The sequence below is a fragment of the Andrographis paniculata genome, unplaced genomic scaffold, assembly GCF_009805555.1.
Source record: "Andrographis paniculata isolate CXL003 unplaced genomic scaffold, ASM980555v1 Contig38END, whole genome shotgun sequence".
NCBI classification, from domain to species: domain Eukaryota; kingdom Viridiplantae; phylum Streptophyta; class Magnoliopsida; order Lamiales; family Acanthaceae; genus Andrographis; species Andrographis paniculata.
Window position 1 is genome coordinate 3033540 of NW_026137571.1, and position 11801 is coordinate 3045340.

Here is an 11801-nt window from a genome sequence, read left to right on the forward strand (position 1 = left end):
ACAAAGTTAATTTATTTTTTTGTACATTTATTTTTACTCTATCACAGTATAATATTAATAATTTTAAAATTTCTTTCAAAAAATAAATTGATAGATAAATATGAGATGAAGGGAGCAGTAAATATTAGTCGGTTAATAATACTGGATTATAATATTATTTTTTTATACGAGTAATATTGTTGATAACATAAAAATAAAAAATAATTTATATAAATAGAATTTTTTAAAATATATATTTTTAAGTATTTTGAAAATTATAGTATATCAATAAAATATATACAAAAAATATTTACATATAATTAACATAAAGTAATTTTATAAAAAATTTAAAGATACATAAAAAATATTAATTATTGAAGAAAAAAATTAAAAAAAAATAAAATTGAATGAATAATTGAAATATTCCCTCCGTTTGCTTCGAAAGTTTACAACTTTTCCGTGTTAATCTTTAAATAATAATATGTTATTTTCATCTGTCTCTAAGACTTTCATTTACTTTGCTGCGTGTTGATCTTTTAATATTAATTATTATATCAAAACGTAATACAAATTAAGAAAAAATTGCAAAAATATTTACATAAATGTCTTATAATATTAATAGAATGATATTTTTATATAAAATTATATAAATATAAAAATATTTTTAATATTAAGTATAATGACACAAAAGATATATGTGACTCTTAGAGAGGCGTGACCAATGAAAGTATTTTTAATATTACATAAATAACATAAAGAATAAAACCTTAATATTGAATTAAAAAAATAATATTTAAATAAAGATTAAAAAAAAAATAAAAATAAAAGAAAAAAGCTCAAATCAAAGCCAAACACGCCGACGACTTACATGGACGATATATAGTACATTATTTATTCACTTATTATTATTATAATGAATTATGATTTTCTTACCTTATTATTAATTACAGTATATTGTAACGACACAAATCCTATCATTAAACTCAACATTTATAATATGAACCCTAAAATAGAATACTTTTAAATGCTATATACAAATTTTAAATTCTAATTTTCAAACTTAATTATTACATACTTATATTGAAATTGTGTATTCTTTTAATGAAACAATTTTTCACTCTATACTATCATAACAAATTTCATGTAAATATACATTATTTAAAATTCTAAAATAACACATAGAAACATTGAACTGAAACTTTAAACACTAAACACTAAAATTTAAAATCTTATTTTTGTATTAACATTTTATTTGTTGCGAATTTCAAACTCAAATTTCACTATTAGTCCGCAAAATTTTTAATAAAAATAAAAAAATTTCTCATTAAACATTATACCAAAATAGTGCTTCTTTGTTCACTAAAACTATGTTTATTTTAGTAAATAAGTACCATTTCTCTTTAAATTTTTATTCATTATTTTTACATTTATTTACACATATGTTATTACATTTTTTATTTTCAATCTTCGTTAATGAGAAACAAGAATATAAAAATAATATTTTCCTCTTTAAAATATTATTTTTTATTTACATTAATTTATTTTTACGAAAAAATAAATTATATCTTTATTTTTTTTCAACAAGAATATAAAAATAATATTTTTCTAAATCTTCGTATTCAAAAATTTTTTAACTACAGTTATTCAGTTGATGAAGGAAACGAACAAAGTGTTTAAACTTAAAAATAAATAAAAATGAAAAATCCAACTCAAACCGAAACCAACCAAACCCGGGCTATTATTTGTCCATCCGAAAGATATATATTTATTTTTATGCAGAAATATAAAATTATTTAAATGATACTTAGTTTGTATTTTTATTTATGTAAAAACTTTTTGCACTTATATTTTAATTTAATAGGATATTCTTATAATGGGTGCTGGTAGGGTCGTTCTTGACTTTTGAAGAATCCGGGGCGAAACAAAAGTTTGAGGCCCTTAAATATATATATATATATAATATTTTTTACTTATAATAAAATATGAATTAAAAAAATATATATATTTTTGCTAGCATAAATTTAGTTTCGAAACTTAGCATAAATTTTTCATATAGTTTACAAATTGCGTAACGCTCCTTTATATTTTAACAAACGCTATATGAAACCCCCGTTATACAAAAAGTACACAAAAAAAATATAAAAATGAGTTTCATTGAACGTTTTTTAAAGTATAACGGGGTTCATGTCATTTTTAAAGTATATAGAGAATTTATATTGAATTTCGAAATCATAAAGGAGTTATTGATAATTTTTCCTACTAATAATAATAAAAAGTTTATCTAATATTTATTATTTTTTTAGTGCAAAAAAAATAATTAAAACAAAATAAAAGACCACTTAATATATATAGAAATAATCTACTTCGATTTTTTTTACCTATTATAGAATATAAATTATTAAATAAAATATTTTTTTAGATTTTTTAAATAAAATATCAATAATAGTATTAATATTAACAATCTTAAAACAAAAGTTAGGGGCCCCTAAATATGTATAAATAATATATTTTTTATCTATAATAAAATATAAATAATTAAATAATATAAATTTCCTAATATTTTATATGCAAAATATAATAATAATAGAACTTAACCATCAAACCAAACTATTGTATTAATACATTAATGTCAAATAACTTGTATATATAAATGATTTACATATAACTTAAATAAATAATGGACCCCAATTTAGATTGGACCCTGGGCGGATGCCCCTTTCGCCCGGGCCCAGGAACAGTCCTGGTGCTGGGTAAGGGTCAACAAAAGAATCGAATAGAATGTTGAACCGAACTGAATTTTTGGTTAATCAAGCAACTTCGGTTGAAATACAAATATTTAATATTATTTGGTGTATGTTTAGTTGGATTTGGTTTCAATTTTTTATTTTTATTTTTTGGTTGATCGAAACCGAACCAAATATATTTATATATGTATAATTCATTCAGTTTCAGTTCAGTTCATAATTATATTATATCCCTATTTAAATGTGACAAATGAAAGGTGAAACTATAAATCATATTTATAAAAATAAAAAAATAAAAAATTAGAGCATGTTAAGAAATGAAAATAGATATTTTGGATAAATTAAGGTTATTACTTATATTTTCAATTTATTTTATATTTTTAATTTGCTATTAGTTATTTAATTGATAGTTTTTGCTAGATTTTATTTGAATATTAGTTTGAATATATATTTTATGGAGAAATAATATATATATTCATAAAAAATAATAAATATAATTAAAAAAACAATTATAATTCACGCACCCAAAGTACAACTACTAATAAAGGTAGTACGACCGTTAAACTTCACGTGTTGAGGTGAGCATGATCAAACAATACAAGAGACTGTACGATTATCGTACTACTACAGTGTACAAGTACAACTTATGGAGCAGTTGTATTTGGGTGCGTAAATTGCAATCGTCATTAAGTACTAACGAGAGGATTTTTTTTTATACAATTGGAACAACGAATAGGTAATAATATGATTTTTTTATATACAGAGCTTTTCAGCAAATTTTGAAAACCAAATTGAAGTATTATGCTATTTTTTCTATTATTTATGAAATAATTGTAATATTTATCTAAATAAATCATTTTTTATTTTAGTCTACACTATTTTATATATTTTCTTACAACAGTCATCTCTTCCATTTTAAAAATAATACTCAAAATTAGGAATGTCTAAAGCGATATTTTAAAATTATGATTCCTATTAAGCACATGTAATATGTGTTCATCTATGACAGGTAATTATGGTGTTTATTTGGGTTTGCTATGTGAAAATTTGGTTTAGAGTTTTTGTATTTAAATAATATTTAATAAAATATTATAAGAAAAAAAAAATAGTTGTCGGTTCTAAAAAATGAATTTTCGCGTGTCTCCAACGTATATTTTTTCGAAAGCGGGCTCTGAATCTTTTCTGAATATGATGCGCCCTGAATCAAGCGGTGTGAGTTATGGTAGCACTTCACAAAGTCTGTACGTTGTCGTATCGGGAAACGGCTCAAGCGGTGGAGCCGTTGTACTACTTCGAGCCTTAACAGCTGAATTTGAGAAATTTGACTAAAATCTACTGCTATTCGGATATAACAAGCATGAAAACGTAAATTAACATAAACTATGCTGAAATAAACAAAATATAATGGAAATTAGGAAATAATTGGATAAAACCAAGAATTTATGTATAAACTACTAGGAAATTGAAATAATAACATGTAAGTTTGGATAGACTTTTTCCAAACCTAAGGCTTTGGGACACTAGGCCTCCTCTTGACCGTCTATTGTCTTGCCTCCTGTACATTCGAGCCAGAACCTTTACCAAATGTTATCCTTGTCAAAAACAGTCTTTTTGACCGTTGTCTCTAGTCCTAAACGACCATAAATCGAAGGCCTCGATGACTACTTGCCAAGTCTGTCTCTCACGTTTTTGGCCGACAAAGTCTTAACGGCGGGAGCAAACCCTTGGGTCGTTCTCAAAGCCGGACACAAATAAGTCTTTCTTTTTGCTAATTTTGTGGTCAAAGCCTCTGCCTCAGCGGAGCCCTCTTCGTTAGAAGTAGCCAAGACCTTTGCCCTTACAGAGCCCTCTTCGTTTGGAGCCGCCAGAGCCTCTGAAGATTCTGCCTGTACAAACTCCTTTTCATCTGGAGCTGTCGGGGTCTTTAGAGCCTCTGCTCCTGCAGACTTCATCTAGTCTGGAGCCGTTAGGACCCCTGAAGCCTCTGCCTCTGCAGACTCATTTTCGTCTGGAGCTGCTAGGGCCTCTGGAGCCTCTGTCCCTTTAGTTTTTTTTTTTTTTTTTTTTTTTGAGCCGTCAGGACCCCTGAAGCCTCTGCCTTTATAGACTCCTTTTTCGTATGGAGCTGCTAGGGCTTCTGGCTCCTCAAAAGTTTCTTTGTCTAAACCTGAATTTTCTACATCCAAAATATTACTAGGTTTTTCTTCAAATCTTCTTGAAAATGCCCCTTTCTAATGCAATTTGTGAGGACATCAATGTCTATCAAAGGCTTGGCCTCTTGTTGATTTTGGGGTCAGCGACTGCACTCCAGCTGCCTTCTGATGGAAGATTGACGGTTGCATCTTTGTGGCTTGCCCTCATTGTCTCTACGTTTGGACGGTCCTCATCCATTAGAAATTAGCCACATACCGACCAAAATATCCCCATGATGGTGTCGGTGCATTCCACATAGGTCAACCGTTGAATTGCCCTGGCAGAATCAGTCCAAATACTGAAAATTCACCTGCCTATGGTAGAGGCTCGGCGCTGCTCTCCAAGCCTCTAGCAGCCTGGTGGCTCTAGCTTGGTCCTGTCTGCCCCTGCCCTAAGGTCTGAAGCATAGGATATTCTTCGAAAATTCCACAGCTTTCTTCGAGCAGTACAAATAAACCTCATGTAAGCCCTAACATCGTCGCTCATAAAATCTGACATTCGTCCCACTGGGCGCGCCAATTGTTGGTTCCGAAAAATGAATTTTGAGGTGGCTCAAACGTAGATTTTCCAAAATGGGGCTCTGAGCCATTTATAAATATGATGCGTCCTGAATCAGGTGGTGTGAGTCCTGACAGCACTCCATAAAGCCTATCCATCGTTGGATTGCGAAGCGGCTCCGATGGTGAAGCCGTTGTACTACTTCGAGCATTAATAGCTAAATTTGAGGAATTTGACTAAAATCTACTGAAATTCGGATAGAACAAATATGATAACGTAAATTAACAAAAACTATGTTGAAATTAACAAAAGACAATGAAAATTAAGAAATGATTGGATAAAACTAATAATCTATAGATAAACTACTAGGAAATTGAATTAATAACGTGTAAGTTTGGATAGGCTTGTGTTGTGTGTGTTGTGAATTTTACTAAATATAACCCTAAGAATAGGTAATATCAACTCCTAAATTCTAAGAAGTGGGTAGTTATTCTTTCAAACTATTCTCTCCAAGTAGTTTTGTACATTGCCTTCAACTGTTTTTCCCATGTGTCATGTCCCTTAACCATATTTGACTTTCTCAAACTCCCCTTTGTGGTTGGAGAAACCTGACAGTAGGCAGCTCCATGAACCATGAGACTTCCACCCCGGACGGTTCAGCAAACTGGGAGGCTTCACCTTCGAACGGCTCTGGCCTGCTGGGGCATTTTGAAGCTTCTTTTTGTTTATATTTCTAGCCAAGCCTTCTTCATGTTCAGACTTTTTGGACCTATGTCTAACACTAGTATATATATTTTTAAAAAAACCTAGAATTTAAATAATAAAATTAAAAAAATTTAATATAGAAGCACACCCATAATCGCGAGATTTCATATTTTATTATTTTTTTTTCTCCTAAAACTATTAAATCGGTTGTCATTTTTTATTTTATTTTATTTTATATTAAAAACTTAACAATACGGATTAGGTGATATGTTTTTTAGCATTGACTAGTTAAAAACTTAATTATCTTAATTATGTTTGTAGACACTAAAAATATATGTCTAAAATCAATTAAATATCATGTATTTTGGAAGAAAATAAAATTTCAATAAAATAAATATACGGTATTTAATATGCACATATGTTAATTTTTGTACAATAAATATCAACCATTAATGCAAAAATCTGCTTAAAATGGAAGATATTGTACAAATATTACATGCATAAATAGAGCCATAACAAATTTGGCAGCAAAATAAATTAATCTTATCATAAACGAAGTATATAAATTAATATCTTCCGAAAAAGGGTAATGATATAAAGATCTTTGCGACAAAGGAAAGTGCACAATCAAATCCGTCGAGAATAGAAAGGGGCATCTGATGGAAAAGGAAAGATTATAAAATTTTCCTATTGGCCAATCAAAATGCGCCACGTAACCCTAAACCCTAAACCCTAAAATGCACCGCATAAAAAAACTTAAGCGCTGCAACAAATGTTGGAATGACAACGAGAAGGATGACCAAAAGAGCATTGTTGTCCTCTGAAGACACTCCTCCGAAAATCACAGAGCAAATTCCACTCTATGAAGAAGATGACAACTTCAAGAGCACTGGCGCACTGTTCACCCCTCAACAAACTGCAAGTCATTCAACCGCATTAAGCTCTGCTCCGGTGATAACTATCAACGCTTCAAATAATGAGGACCCAAAGATTGTGGACCGAAGTCTGCTCTGCAAGGAAGAAAAAAGCTTCAAAGGCACTTTCATGTCACCTACTCATCGGCCAATTTCAAGTCATTCAACCGCATCAAACTCTACTCTCGTGATGACTATCAATGCTTCAAATATAGAAGACCAACTTGCAGCATTGGCCAAAATCATTGAAGGGATGTCTCAACACATGCAACAACTAGACGCCTTTATCGAAAAACTTCTCATAAAGCTGGATAAGCCTAAAGAATCCAGTCATGCCATCGAAAAACAACCATCTTCCCCAGCAGTCCAAAATAAAACGGAAACATATGTGGAGCAACGTCATGGCAAAGAAAAAGTGGCGGAACCAAATCCATTTCAAAGATCATCCAACTCCTTCATTCATATATCTCAACTTGTCAAATACATCAATGGAGCAATCAAAAGAGAATTCGAAGAGAGTTCAAGGCCGACGCACACTTACGCCAAGCCTTACACTGCAAGGGTTGATGCCCTCAAAATGCCAACGGGCTATCAACTACCAAAGTTTCAACAATTTGACGGAAAAGGCAACCCAAAGCAACATATAACACACTTTGTCGAGACATGCAACGATGCTGGAACATATGGAGATCTCCTAGTCAAACAATTTGTGTGGTCACTAAACGGAAACGCCTTCGATTGGTACATTGACTTAGAGGTTGGTTCCATCGACAATTGAGAACAACTAAAGCACGAGTTCTTGAATCGGTTCTATAGCACAAGAAGAACCGTCAGCATGACCAAACTCACCAACAACGCTAATGGAAAGATGAGCCAATAATTGACTACATCAACCGCTGGAGAAGTCTAAGACTCAACTGCAAAGACCGTCTGTCCGAGGCTTCCGGCATAGAAATGTGCATTCAAGGGATGCAATGGGGCTTGAAATACATCCTACAAGGGATCCGACCCCATACTTTTAAAGAACTCGCCATTTGCGTTCATGATATAGAATTGAGCATGATGTCCAGTGGAATGTATGGACCACCTACTGAAGATTTCTCAGAAGATGAGAAATACAAGACTTCAAACAGTGGGGGTAGTCATACCTTCACCACTCTTGGAAATGATAATAAACTTTATGCAATATCCTGGAAACGAGAATAAACTTTCTATAATATCCTAGAAAAGAGAATAAACTTTCTACAACCTCCTGGAAACGAGGATAAACTTTATGGAATCTCCTGGAAACGAGGATAAACTTTCTTCAATCTCCTGTGAATGAGGATAAACTTTCTAACAAGACTCTTTAACACGAGAATAAACTGTTTAAAAAAAACAAACAGATTCAATTTGTTTTGAATTACGTTATGACTTGATTCCTTCACCGGATACGTAGGCAACTTGGAACATAACTTCGAGTTCAGTCAATTATGCCAAAAAAAAAAAAAAGAAAAGAAAAGCCCTAAAACATAAATTGGGCAAAAAAAACAGAAAGAAAAAAAGAGAAAAAAATATTCGCTAAAAAAAAAATCAAAAAATGATAGCCACAAAAAAAAAAAAATCAGTCAAAAAATAAATTGACTTATGTTTCGAGACTCATTCACGCCTTAAACGCTTTGCGTCAGCTTAAAAGAGTCTCGAGTGGGCATTTTGTAGACACTAAAAATATATGTCTAAAATCAATAAAATATCATGTATTTTGGAAGAAAATAAAATTTCAATAAAATAAATATATGGTATTTAATTACGCAAATATGTTAATTTTTGTACAATAAATATCAACCATTAATACAAAAATCTGCTTAAAATGGAAGATATCGTACAAATATTACATGCATAAATAGAGCCACAACAAATTTGGCAGCAAAATAAATTAATCTTGTTAATAAAGGAAGTGTATAAATTAATATCTTCCGAAAAAGGGTAATGATATAAAATTCTTGGCGAAAAAGGAAGGTGCACAATCAAATCCGTCGAGAATGGAAAAGGGCATCTGATGGAAAAAGAAAGATTATAAAATCATCCTATTGGCCAATCAAAACACGCCATGTGGCACCATTATAAAAGGAAGCCGAAGCCACCCATCCCCTATAAATAGGAGTCATGGCCAGTTCATTTAAGACACCGAAGTTGCATCGATGATTCAAGCAAAGGGGCAAGTCTTTAGACTTTCTCTGTATTGTTCTTCATGTTCTTCGTGTCCTTCGAAGCGTTCTTCGTCGAAAGTCACTGATTTGGAGAAATGATCCAATATTGGTTGATGAATCGATGAAGTTAACGCTCTTCGTCGTATGCCCGAGCCGAAGGAAGGATCAAAGCTCTCAAAGCCGTTGAGGAATTCGTCAAAGCCAAGGGAAGGTCTCCAAAGTTCCTCTCAAAGCTTCAAGATGTTCATCGTTCTTCAACAAAGCTTAACTAGGCCCTCTTCGATCCAAGAGTCAAAGGGCCACGCCGTCAAAAGTGTTATGGAGCTCCAAATCTACCTCTTCAAGGATCAAAGTTCCAAAAGCTATTAAAGAATCCATCAAAGCAAAGGAAGAGCATCCAAAGTTCATCCCAAAGTTTCGAGGTATTCATCGCGTTCTTCACCAAAGCAACAACTCGGCCCTCTTTGATCCAAAAGTCAAAAGGACACGCCGCCAAAAGTGTTATGGAGCACCAAATCCACCTCCTCAAATATCAAAGTTATGGATCGTCCAAAGAAGACATCAAATCCAAAGCCAATGATCAAACCGCTCACACAGAGACCAAAGCCCTCCGAACAGTGGCAAAGCTAAACCAAAGATCAGAGCCGCGGATCGTCCAAAGAAGACATCAAATCAAAAGCCGACGATCGAATCGCTCACACGGAGACCGAAGCTTTCCAAAATGCGGAAAAGACAAACCAAAGATCAAAGTCGCGGATCGTCCAAAGAAGACATCAAATCCAAAGCCGACGATCGAATCGCCCACACGGAAACCGAAGCTCTTCAAAAGACGGAAAAGGCAAACCTAAGATCAAAGCCGCGGATCGTCCAAAGAAGACATCGAATCCAAAGCTGACGACCGAATCGCTCACATGGAGACCGAAGCTCTCCAAAAGGCGGCAAAGGCAAACCAAAGATCAAAGCCGCAGATCGTCAAAAAAAGACACCAAATCCAAATCAGATGATCAAATCGCTCACACGGAGACCAAAGCTCTCCAAAAGACGGCAAAGGCAAACCAAAGATCAAAGCCGCGGATCGTCCAAAGAAGACATCAAATCCAAAGCTAATGATAAAATCGCCTACACGGAGACCAAAGTCCTCCAAAAGGCGGCAAAGCCAAATCAAATATCAAAGCCACGGATCGTCCAAAAAGGACATCAAATCCAAAGCCGACGATCAAATCGCCTGCACAGAGACCAAAGCTTTCCAAAAGCCGGCAAAGTCAAACCGAAGACCAAACCTCTTTGGATCAAAGAAGCCATAGAAAACCAAGTTGGAAAACAAATCGACCGAGAAGGAGAATCAAATGACCCATTTAAAGAATAGGACCCGCTTTAAATTCAAATCAAATATAATTTGTACAAATTTTATGTTTATTAAAAATAACACAATTTTTTGTCTACCATGTTAATAATATAATTAAATAAGATAAATTAATATAAATATTTTTTAAAATATCCGGTTTGAGGGCTGAATTTTTAAGTCAGCTCCTAATCTATGACCAAAAATTAATTGTAGATTCAAAATATTGTATTAATGCTTATTTATATTCTATTTATATCAATACATTATCTATAACATTGTTTCGCTTTCATGTATTCTTAATTAAATATTTTATAAATGTTGATTTTAATAGCATTTTGATGTGATTTTGTTGAGAGAAAATAATGGATTTGTTCACTTACATTTTTAGGTGGAATAATTTTTCATAAATATTACTACCTCAATCCCACATATCGTGTCTGCTATACCGTAGACACAGTATTTTAGTAGAGGTGTAATTAGTAGATAATTAAGAATGTATTAGTGAAAATAATTATCCTATAATATAAATAATTATAAATTAAGATTAAGATAACTAATTAGTTTAATTAAAATTTAAAAAAAATTAAAAATTTTAAAATGAGATTAAAGTATGTAATCATTTTTCAAAAAAGGAAAGTGACATGGTATGTGGGAAGGACATAAACGGCAACATGGACATGGTATGTGAGACGGAAGGAGTATTAAAAAATATAATGTTTTAAAAATAAATTATGAAAACTCAGAAATTGCATTGTTATTCATTACCAAAATAAAGGCCTATAAATAGGCATAATATATAGACTCGATAGAGTCAAATCTAAATAAAATAAGACCAAATCTAAATCTAAAATTGAATATCTAAAATATTTCAAAATCCCTTCAAACTCAAGTGGTATAACATAAATCAACTTGAGTTTTATAAAAAGGTTTAATATAGACGCAAAAAACGCAAAAAATAGTTGTTTGTCTGCCGTTGCCGCCGCCGCTCCACCGTGTCAAAGCCAAAAACAATGCTCTCAACTGAACTAGAGTTGAAAATAATAGAACTCACAACGGAGCCGAAAACGACATGACTCTCTACCGGAGCCGAAAACGACACGACTCTTTACTGGAGTTAACAACGGCACGACTCTCCACTGGAACCGAAAACGACATAACTCTTCACCGGAGCCGAAAACAACATGACTCTCCACCGGTGTCGAAAACGACATGACTCTCTACCTGAGCCGGACTC